The following is a 12,179-nucleotide window of genomic DNA, read 5'->3' as shown; positions in this document are numbered from 1 at the left end:
GCCCACGAACGGTTCCCACAGGAAGCTGAACGAGGGAGATGATGAATTGGTTCTCACAGCGAACGGGCCGCTGCACTGCGGCGTATGTATGTATGGTAATAATCAGCTTTTTTTACATGTTGTCAGATTGTGAGACTGGCCTGTTGCTGTTTGCAGAACACCAAAATGTGGTGTTCAAACAAAAAGACCTCCTCCGTGGGGCCGGCCGGTCGGTCGGTCGGTCGGTCGGGACTGCTCTTTTCCCCATAAGCCCCTGGGATATTGTTCCCCCCCCCTTTATGACAAGTTTGATGTACAAACGGCGCAAATAAACGAAAAGGGAGGACATGATTTTTTTTTGAGGGCTGTTCATGGTTTTGTGATGTGCGGAAGGGGGACAAACGGGACATTTGCTTGGCATTAGTTCAGCTCCAAATCAGGTTTGGGGTTCATTTGCTCACTGTTTGTTTCGGTAGGACGTTGATTTTCCATGAACTCTTCACACAGAGATCACATGACGGCTATGACTGAATCACAGCTAAACGGAGGTTCATCTGTGGATTTATAATTAAGTGCTGTTTAAATTATTGTCTCTGCCAGGCCGAAAGGCATGGTGAAAGAGTATGTTTTACCCCCTGTCCGTCCGTCCGTCTGTCCGTGTGTCCTGTCCATGTGCGACCAGCTAATCTCCGGCACCATTGGCCCGGTCACTGCGAAACTGTGCACACACACTCCCTGGATGCCAGAGCAGAACCTCTGCCCCAAGTTTTTCACATGGGCCTGTTATAGCGCCACCAGGAGGTCAATTTGTGCAAAACCCATTTTTTGATATTACTCCTACAGATTTTATCCAAACATCATACAAATCGGTACACAGTATCTCGATAGTCATGTGATCAACACAGATTTGTCCAATTTCCCATATTCCATCATCATTGTTTGATCATAGTTTGCAGGATTGGTCCGTTTTGAACAAAATGCCTCAAACTATGCATGCAGCTTGCTATTTCCGTGAAATGTCACACTCACATTCCCACTAGGCTGAGGAAGAAATGCCACCCTTTTCACATTGGCCTGTTATAGCGCCACCAGCAGGTCTAATTTAGCAAAACAAATGTTTGGAACAAAATGCCTCAAATCATGAATGCAGTGTCTGATTGCCATGAAAGGCCTAAGAAGAAATGTCACCCTTTTCACATTGGCCTATTATACCGCCACCAGGAGGCCACAATAACGTACCTGACCTGGCGGAGACCTGTACTCCGAGGAGCACTTTTTCAACTTTATAATGATTTACTTATTTTGTTTCGCTGAAGTTATGAACACTTAAACCCTATACTATAATATACTTATGTGACCGGGGTCCCCCAGGGGTCAACAATACTACTGAAAGGTGGAGAGTTTGCACCAAATATCTTCGCCCGAGAATAGCCGATCTACAAGCTCAGAATATACCCAACCCAAGAATAAGGAGATGCTAGGGTTCTTGTGGTTAATCAGATCCCTGTAAGCTCCACAAAATGACAGCTCAGTCGCGTGTCCAATCTCTCTAAGTGCATGGACTTCAACCCTTCTGCCTGAAGGCTGGTATTACACAGTAAAAGAAAAGAAACCTCAGTGTTAATTTGACTCCTATGGGTCAGTTTGCTTCCATTTGTACTCTCTTGGAGTTAAATGAACTGAGGATTTTTACTGGGTATATATACAGTGGTGTAGTAACTAAGTACATTTACTCAAGTACTGTACTTATACAGTGTAAGTACAATCTTTTTTTATTTTTTACTGGAGTATTTCCAATTATCTATACTTTTACTTCTACTCCACTACATCTCAGGAGTCAAATATTGTACTTTTACTCCACTACAATTATTTGAAAACTTTGCAGATATAAATTATTATATGCGACGCGTTGTGAGCTTGTAGAGCTGCTATTTTCAAACATTTTTGTACTTTTACTTTTGGTACTTTTAAGTGCATTTTGATACCAAATACTTTTGCACTTTTTACTCAAGTAAACTTTGAATTCCAGACTTTTACTTGTAACAGAGTACTTCTACATTGCAGTATTGATACTTTTACTCAAGTAAAACAATTGAGTACTTTTTTCCACCACTGGGTATAATAGAGGGGGCCTCTGGGTCCTGATGGCTGGGTATTAAGAGGGTCTCAGTTGGGTGACGTGTGTGTCAGAAGACACCTCATTCCCTCTGGGTCTCGCTTCGCCTTTTTGGCTCCGAGAGGAGCAGCCAGTGGTTTGTTCTTCAGTGAGTGAAACACGCCGAGGGGTTTCTTTCTGCCAAGTTCTTCACCCCCCCCCCCCCCCCCCCCCCCCCCCGGTGGCGGTGACTATACTCCGCTCGGTAGTCAGTCTGTCACTGGGCTTGAACTTGGCAGAGAAAAGGGGGGCACCGTGCCACAGGACTGACTGGTGGGGGGGGATTCACAACTCCGTGACCATCGGCCCTGTTCGGTCTGCAGGCGATGCCCCTGGCCTGGACGGACGCACAGCCAGTCCCCGCTGTTTTTTTCCCCCTCGTGTGTGTGTGTGTGTGTGTGGTGTGTGTGTGTGTGTGTGTGTGTGTGTGTGTGTGTGTGTGTGTGTGTGTGTGTGTGTGTGTGTGTGTGTGTGTGTGTGTGTGTGTGTGTGTGTGTGTGTGTGTGTGTGTGTGTGTGTGTGTGTGTGTGTGTGTGTGTGTGTGTGTGTGTGTGTGTGTGTGTGTGTGTGTGTGTGTGTGTGGAGCAGTGGTGTAAAGTAACAAAGTACATTTACTCAAGTATTGTACTCAAGTACTGTATCTTTTACTTTACTGGAGTCTTTCCAATTTTCTGTACTTTACTGCTTCTCCACTACATTTCACAGGCAAATATTGTACTTTAACTCCAGTACAATTATTTGCTAACTTTAGTTACTTTGTTGATTTAGATTATTATTACTAAACATACATTAACCACTTCAGCCCTATATACATTTCGACCAATTGCCGACAATAGCCGATCTACAAGCTCACAATGTGTCGCATTGTGAGCTTGTAGATCTGCTATTTTCAACAGATTTTTTAATACATATTGAACTTGTGAAAAGGGACATTCTGCATAATGAGTACTTTCTACTTTTGGTGCTTTTAAGTACATTTTGATACCAGCACTTTTGTACTTTTACTCAAGTAAATGTTCAATTCCGGACTTTTACTCAGTAACAGAGTATTTCTACATTGCGCTATTGATACTTTTACTAAGTAAAAGTAAAAAAAAAAAACATGTGAGTACTCTTTCTTTCCACCACTGGACGTGTGCAGTACATGCTAACAGTATTGACTTCATCACCAGGGCCTCATGTTGGGTGGTCTTCCTCACTGGAATACAATGATTCCGCCAGACAACGTCGTTCACTCACTGTGCAGCCTCATTGGAAAAGCCATAAAACGCAAGTCATCCGGGGCTCACACACAGCTGGGCGTTACACACAGCTTCAGCTTTCCCTTTTTCATCTTAACATTTTTTCATTTTTTGTCTTTTTTTTATTATATCTTACAAACACATTCTTCCATTTTATTTCATCAGGCTGGTGTTTTTTTTCTTTCTTTTTTTCCGGTAGGAAACCTGACTGTTTAAAAAAAAAACATTTAAAGTATTTTATCTTTATAATTTTTTTTAAATCAGTGCTTATCTTGGAATACCATAAGTCAGGGGTCTTCAACAGGGGGTCTGGGACCCCTAGGGGGTCCCCAGAGCTACTATAAGGGGTCCGCCAAATCTTTGTGTGAAATGATTTAGTTTTTTTTACATTAACCACTTGAACCCTAGAATTCCTTTTCTGAGGGGAACATTAGCCGAAAATAGCAGATCTGCAAGTTCTCTGCGAGGCGTTGAGAGCTTGTAGATCTGCTATTTTTGGCAAAGAGGCTATAGGAGTAGAGGGGAAAAAGAGCAGACTAAGTAAAAAAAAAACTTTAAATGTTATACAATATAGAGTAGGGGGTCCCTGCTTCATCTCTTTCTCAGCTAGGGGGTCCTTGTCCTGAAAAGGTTGAAGACCCCTGCCATAAGTAAAAAGAAAAGTGTGTGTGTGTGTGTGTGTGTGTGTGTGTGTGTGTGTGTGTGTGTGTGTGTGTGTGTGTGTGTGTGTGTGTGTGTGTGTGTGTGTGTGTGTGTGTGTGTGTGTGTGTGTGTATCGTCTCTGTCGGGTGCAAACCTCATATGTCCAAAACCGTTACTTTTCAGGATTCAAATGCGCAAAGTATCAAAAGTAGCAGATCTACAAGCTCGAAACGCGTTGCTTCGCGCCGCGTTTCGATCTTGTAGATCTGCTACTTTTGATACTTTTATGTGAAGCTGTAGTATGATCAAGTAGGGCATTAATTTATGAAAAAACACATTTGGACTATATATATATATATATATATATATATATATATATATATATATATAAAATGTCCTATCCGTGTCATTTTGTGATGCCCAGGGGGATCATATTTTCCTCAAGGAAACAATCTTTCATGTTCACTTAAGCAGCTATGGCGGATGATATTTCTCCAGCAGCCCCGAGGCTGGCCGATGAAACCCAAAACCTGAACCCCACAAAGTGTGTCCGATGTGATCTGGATGTTTTGGAGGAGCGCGGTGCCGGAGCCGATCTTTGCGTATGACCCCTCTCCTCGCTGCAAAACGTCCCCGGGGCCTGGAAATGAACGCACACCAACTTTGTAATTTCTCTCTTAGTATTGACATCTGACCGGAGAGGAAACTCACAGTCCTGTGTGGCTTAACCCTTTCAGACCTGGAACGCATCTGTGTGTCAATTTTAGATTTCTTTGTGCTATTCAAAAATAACAGATATACAAGCTCATCGCTATGAGCTTGTATATCTGCTATTTATTTTTTTATCTAGAAAATTTGGGCAAATCTTTGAAAATATATACGTTTTAAAGTGAACATTTTTTACTCCGATCTGTGCTTCTGGGGGTCCGTAGAACAACATATTTTGAGATGGGGGTCCGCGGCCAAATACATATCATTTTTTTTCCTTGACATGGAAAAGTTGGAGCACCACTGATATAGCAACATAAACGTTTTTAAAAGAAAATGTTTGTAGAATATAATATTCAAAGATTTGCACAAATTAATGTTCACAATTTTTCAAAAATAGCAGATCTACAAACCCATAGTGCGGCACTCGGTGCCGCACTATGAGCTTGTATATCTGCTATTTTTGAATAGCCAAATAAATCAAAAAATGACACACAGATGCGTTCCCGGTCTTAAAGGGTTAAAATGATTTCACTTCCATTTGTGTCATACCTCATTTGAGATAGGAAGCTGAACTATAAATCTGGGTCAAAGTCATTAAAAACGCTAAAGTATTTGCTCATAAACGTGTAAAAAGTGTAGCCTTATCCTACATGAGTGAGCTTCAACTGTTAAGTTTAGATGCGGGGGTGACTGACGGTTAAAACGAGGTTGTGTAAATGTAACGCAATACATTACAGTATTGATTTTGCTTGTTTATAAACGCTTTAAAGGATTTGCAAGCTCCCATCCACAAAAAAAACCTGCTCCTCCACAAAGTTTTCACAGCCTATTTTCCATCATGTTTTTTCTTTTTTTAAGTACACACACCCAGACAGACAGATAAACACGGACACACACAGACAGACAGACACACGCCGCACGCACATGATCCGCTGAAAATAGCCGATCTACAAGCTCACAACACGTCGCATCCCCGATGCCTTGTGAGCAATGTAGATCGGCTATAGTCTTCGCCTTGCGACACACCGTAGTACGACAAAGCATCCATCGGGGGGGGGCTCAATGGAGATGTAACTGGACGAACTGCTGAAAGCATATGGATGCCATTTGTAGAGCTCGCGCTGAGAACGCATAGGTCAGTCCTGCCCTTTTGGTATCTCTCTATCCATCTGTTTTCACATTACTCGCAAATTATAGCGTCCTCCAGACCCAAATGAACATAAATCAGGTCGGCGAAAGTGCAGAAGTTTTCCCATCTGTCATAAAACAATGATTTAAAGTACGGGTTGTCAAAATATGGCGCTGTGAATTCGCCCCGCTCCTCAGCGGTAGGAACACAAAGCCCCCATCTCATCGGGGTAATTTATGGTCTCCGTGGGAACGGGCCGGGGTGATTAGGCCTTCAGGCCACCAACAGCCAGAAAAACAGTAGGAGCTCCAATAAGGAACAGGCTTTTCTCGGAGAGAGAGAGAGAAAACTGCCGAGCCAAATTTATCAAACAATTCAGCTAAATCTATTTCTGTTTGGACGCGGAGCGAGAGATATATGACCTGTTTAGTATACGGGTACATCTCTGGAACGGTTCGGTCATTCTGCATTTGTGAGTCTTGGAGATTCTACATTAAATAGTCGTAGAAGCCCAAGGCCGGGACATTTGATGTATTGGTCGGGGCCGCGCCGCTGCCCGCCGCCAAATCAAATATACAACGGGAGGTTCCTGGATTTTAAACAAGATATTCGTGTAAATGATGTCACCGTGTGTCTATGAAATTGTTTCTCTTTAGAGGTGGGGTTTTGGAAAGCGTGAAAGCGGCTGCTCGGTTATAACCCAACGTTGGGGGGCACCGCAGCATGTGGCGCAAGGGGCAGTTAGCACCCACACAGAGATCAACCAGTGGAAATGCCCCCGTCCATGATGTTACCAGGGTCAGGTTTGCCGGGGGGGGAAATCCATGCCTCTGATATCATCTCCTCTGCTCATTCATTTTAATGGCCGTTGGGGGTTATGTCTTATCCTTGCTTTTGCTCAGACTGAATGAAAATAAGATACATATCCTTTTTGGGAAATGATTCGATTTTCTGATTTGATATTTATCATTTTTACATTTATCATTTTTAATGTACTTTGACTCTGGCATCACTAATTTTGGGCAAATGTGTCAAACGTGTCATAGTTTGTTTCAAATTAAAAAATAACAGATCCACAAGCTCAGAACGCACCCCACCTCCCTTTCTTTTGGTTTGTTTACAAATCGAACCTTGATCGACATGACATTAAATAGAACACTGGCATGCCGTTACATGCCAAAGGGCATAGATGGATGGATGGTAGTTCATCTATTATGAGTAGTGGTGTAAAGAAACTAAGTACATGTAGTCAAGTACTGTACTTAAGTACAATTTTGAGGCATTTCTACTTAACTGGAGTATTTCCATTTTTCAATACTTTTGCTTCTACTCCACTACATCTCAGAGGCAAATATTGTACTTTTACTCCACTACAATTATTTGAAAACGTTAGTTACTAGTTACTTTGCAGATATCAATGATTATATTATAAAACATACTTTAAACACTTTAGCCCTATTTTATACATAGGCTATTTGAAAATAGCCGATCTACAAGCTCACAATGCGACGCGTTGTGAGCTTGTAGATCTGCTATTTTCAAACATTTAGCACTTTTACTTTTGGTACTTAAAGTATATTTTGATGCCAATACTTTTGTACTTTTAACTCAAGTAACATTTTGAACACAGGCCTTTTTGCTTGTAACAGAGTATTTCTATATTGTGATATTGCTACTTTTACTTAAGTAAAATTATCGGAGTACTTCTTCCACCACTGATTATGAGTAGCCATAACGTGCCTCCATCGGCGAGAGGAAATGCAGGGGCGGGGGTGGGGCCTGCAGCAATAACAGCCCTTTATTGGCGAGGTGAGGCCGGCTGCCCCCAATTAATACTTTTACGTTAGTGACACATTCATGTGTCTTCAAATAAACACAAATTTCCTGTACGTATCAGAAAGGGGGCTCAATAAAACCAGCGTTGGGACTGTGGGTGGGCATGTGTATAGCTACCGTCTGTAGCATGGTGGTCACAAACATCATGTTGTTTTTCTATCTTTAATGTTGCTGGGCCGTTCCTGTGGAGAGAGACTTGTCATTCAGCCCTGAGTAGGCCAAGAGGGGGCTATATTTAGTTTTTGACGACAGGGAAATGAGGGAATTCTTTTCTTTTTTGAGTGGTGTAATTGTTCACAACATTCTGACAACATTCTTTTTTAAAGTATAAATGTTTCTCTTGAAAGATTAAGTAATTAACCCCTGAAGACCTGAGGCCGATTCTACAAAATGTCTTCTAAATCCTAACAGTTTTCTGAAAAACTTACGTTGCTATGTCAGTGGTGCTCAAACCTTTTCATGTAAAGGACCCCCAAAATTATATGAATTTCCCCGTGGACCCCCCCCCAATCTAAAAACATTTTGTTCCAGGGACCCCCAGAAGCGAAGATTTGAGTTAAAAACGTTCGCTTTAAAAAAACATATTTATTCAAGGATTTGCAAAAATGTTCACGATTTTTCAAAAATAGCAGATCTACAAGTGCATCGATCGGCCGTACCGCACACTGCATTCCATTTCATCCGCTCCGATACATTTACTCTAAAACATATTAGTGTGTCCCCTCCCCCCACCACTACCACACACACAGGGGAACCATTCAGATGTCTGGTCAGGTATTGTTTTTACATCTATTTTTACAACTGTTTTTTTGAGTCCCAGGCCAGTCATTGGCTCTGTGACCTCCCCCCTCCCCACCCCCCTACTCCCCCCCCCCCCACACACACACACACACACACACACACACACACACACACACACACACACACACACACACACACACACACACACACACACACACACACACACACACACACACACACACACACACACACACACACACACACACACACACACACACAGTTCAATGCCTCCCTTCTCATGGCTACAGGTGTTTTGCTGGTGGAAGCCTCGGAGCTGCTCTGAAGTGAGGTGGAAAAAAAGAAAAAAACCCTCCCAGGGTTTCCCCCCTCTCCTCTCCTCTCCTCTCCTCTCCTCTCCTCGGTGTCAGAGCGATGGCACACGTGGCGTCCATCATCGTGTCCTCGTTCCCACCGCTTTCAGTCGGCGGTTCTCACGTGAAATATTATTGCAATGTATAATCCTGTGGCTGAGAGAGTGTACAAATGGACCCGCAAAGGGTCCATTTGGTTCCATTTGTACACACTCGCAGCGTTGAATTATAACATTCGAGACTTGGCTGCAGTGTTGATTTCCAATCGACTAAAACTATGATGCAAAATGTTCGTCGACTACCTTTTTTCACTGACGAAAACTAAATAAAAACTAAGCTACGATGACTAAAAACTAAGACTAAATATAGTGACAATTTTGTCAACAAATAAAAGCTACACTAAAATGTTAGTGAGAGACTAGTGGAGAAGAGATCCAGTAGAACTAAAAAGTCATTTTATGTTTGGTTGCGCTCGGGTGTTGCATGCTGAAAATAGCTGATCAACAAGCTCACAATGCATCGCGCTACGACGCGTTGTGAGCTTGTAGATCAGCTATTTTCAGCATGCAACCAAGTGTAAAATCAGCCCTTACGACGCCATCAAGGCACCGCCAAAATACATTTTAGTCGACTAAATCAACTGTAGATTTAGTCGACTATAATCTTATGATATTTAGTCGACTAAAACTAGACAACAACTAAAACATTTCAGATGACTAAAATATGACTAAAACTACATGGAATTTTATTCAAAAGACTGACTAAAACCAAATAAAAATTTGCTGTCCAAATCAACACTGCTTGGCTGTGTGTGTAGCAGCACACAAAGTCACAGAGAAATTCGCAGAGGCACGTCGTGCGCCTAATGTGGTCGATCTATAACGGTTATCTTTCATCTTAATTACGTTTTAATACGGCACGGTTTATTTGCAGCGTCTAATGCGGTATACTATATAACGTTCGTATCTTAAATACTGCAGCGGTAGATATATTCATGCTTACCCTGCGAGGGCCTGACACACATTAAGTTATTTCTCCAAACAAAGCTTATTTAGAGTTAATTGCGCTGCAGCCCCGGCAATCTTCCTGAACCACCCACCCAGGCATCCACAGCTTCCCTCCTGGGGACTGGGGGTCCGCCGGCCCGGGCCAATCAGGATGAGGAAGGGTTCTGCATCGCCGCCGGCGGTCCAGCGCGGCGGCCTGGGATCCAAAGAGGTTGTTCTGGACAAGTAGTTGCTTATTTCTCAGGAGAGCAGGCCGGCACTCTCCCTGGGACTCTTACACTTCTGAAGTATAGAGCAAAGAGTTGAGGGGGGTCTTTTTTGCAGACGTCGGGGCTTTTTGCGGCTATCTGTTTAAACAGCAGGTATCTAACCCCCCCCCATCCGCCCCCCCCCGCCTCTCCTGTGTTTGTGTCTGTGATTTCCTCCTCCATATCTGTGGAGGGGATTTTCCCACACAGTGCAACACCCTGAAACGGGTGCCTGAAATATGAGGAAACACAAACACTTTTACAGTAGCCTATAATGCCTGAATAAAAATATGGATTGAAAGGACATTATTTTGCAGCTGACTGTATAAGATACACAGGCCCTCGAGTATAGTCTTAAGATTGTATTTTTCTCCACGTAAAATACGATCATGGCACCTTTCTATAGTGCTTTGCAATACACACACACACACACACACACACACACACACACACACACACACACACACACACACACACACACACACACACACACACACACACACACACACACACACACACACACACACACACACACACACACACACACACACACACGTTCATATACACCAATAGAGTACAGAAGTCCTGACGTCACTCGTTCATCCCCAGGTTCGTAAAGTAATTTCTCTATGGAGAATAACATCGGGTCATCATAGAATCGTCTCATATAAGAATTGTGTTCCCAAAATAAACAAACTGTCTCGGGGATGTTGTCAGGGAGGAGGTTCTGTATCGTTTATGATAGTCAGTCACTTATATTTGATACAGTCTGTTTCTGGCGAAAATGTAACTAATTCGGCGGAAGTAACATTAGCGTTTTCTCACCGTGCTCATTAGTATTATTTAATATTTCAACCTGCTCATTAGTTAGGGGTTTAGTGCCTTGCTCGAGGACAATTCAACACGAAGCCAGAGATTGAACACTGATTGTTCCAACTCGACAGACAGACATGGCCGCTCCACCTTCTGAGCAACTTCTGCACCCTGTCCTCAAAAAAAAAAGAAGAAACATTTAACTTGCGCATATCTTTGCAATCACAGTGAGACTGACGACTTGATGAGAGACAGACGGACAGACAGACAGACAGACAGACAGACAGGATGAGTATGGATGCTGTGTCTGTAGACTGAAACATATCGTAGCTGTCTGTCGGGCAGAAACCTCTTATCTCCATTTTCTAACTTTTCTGTGTTTTTTCGTATATTAATATTAACGCCCTATACTCGATCACACTACGGTGCCACACAAAAGCATCAAAAGTAGCAGATCTACAAGCTCAAAACGTGGCGCGAAGCGACGCGTTTTGAGCTTGTAGATCTGCTACTTTTGAATTTGAATCCCGAAAAGTAACAGTTTTGGAAGTGTTTTAGAATCTTGAAAAGTAACAATTTTTGAAGTTTTTTAGAATCTTGAAAAGTAACAATTTTTGAAGTTTTTTAGGCTCTTGAAAAGTAACCATTTTTGAAGTTTTTTAGAATCTTGAAAAGTAACAGTGTTTAGGACATACAGATGTGCCACTTCAAAACTTCACACGTTACTGTTCTTTCCCTGAAAGTGGCCTGAAAATGCATTTTTTTCCTCCCTTTTCTGCCCTTAAAATGCACTGTTTTGCCCCTGAAAGGAAGTTGTCACTACACACCCCCGTTTTCCCCTTCAACAGACATCCATATACATGAGAACAAAAGAATGTGTGTTGAATAAGGTGTCAGACTCATTATGAGGCGAAAGGTGATTTGACCAGTTGCTCAAATTAATTAGCATCATAAAAGCAGTGATCATCAAAATAATTCAGCATTTTAAATGCCCTTCTTTGTCCCTCTTATTGCCCTGGGGATCCCCTGAAAATTTACTGTCTTGGCGATGGCAGGACATGTGAAGTTTTGAAGTGGCACATCTGTACGAGGTTTCCAACTCGACAGCGACTATCTTTTTTTCCCCCTCTCCTCCATCCCTCCATCATGGTGGCCTCTGTAGGGGTTTCTATTGAATCCCGTGTCAACACCGCTGACAGCAAAAAGCACTTAGGGACCTGGAGATCACTTTACCATTCTTCAGCAGGAAGAGGAACCTGGGAGGGGGGAGGTGGGGGGGTCTAGGGGGGGCAGGGGGGTCTGCTGC

Source organism: Gymnoscopelus microlampas (genome assembly GCF_963454915.1).
Source record: "Gymnoscopelus microlampas genome assembly, chromosome: 20".
NCBI lineage: Eukaryota > Metazoa > Chordata > Actinopteri > Myctophiformes > Myctophidae > Gymnoscopelus > Gymnoscopelus microlampas.
This window is presented reverse-complemented; position numbering follows the sequence as displayed.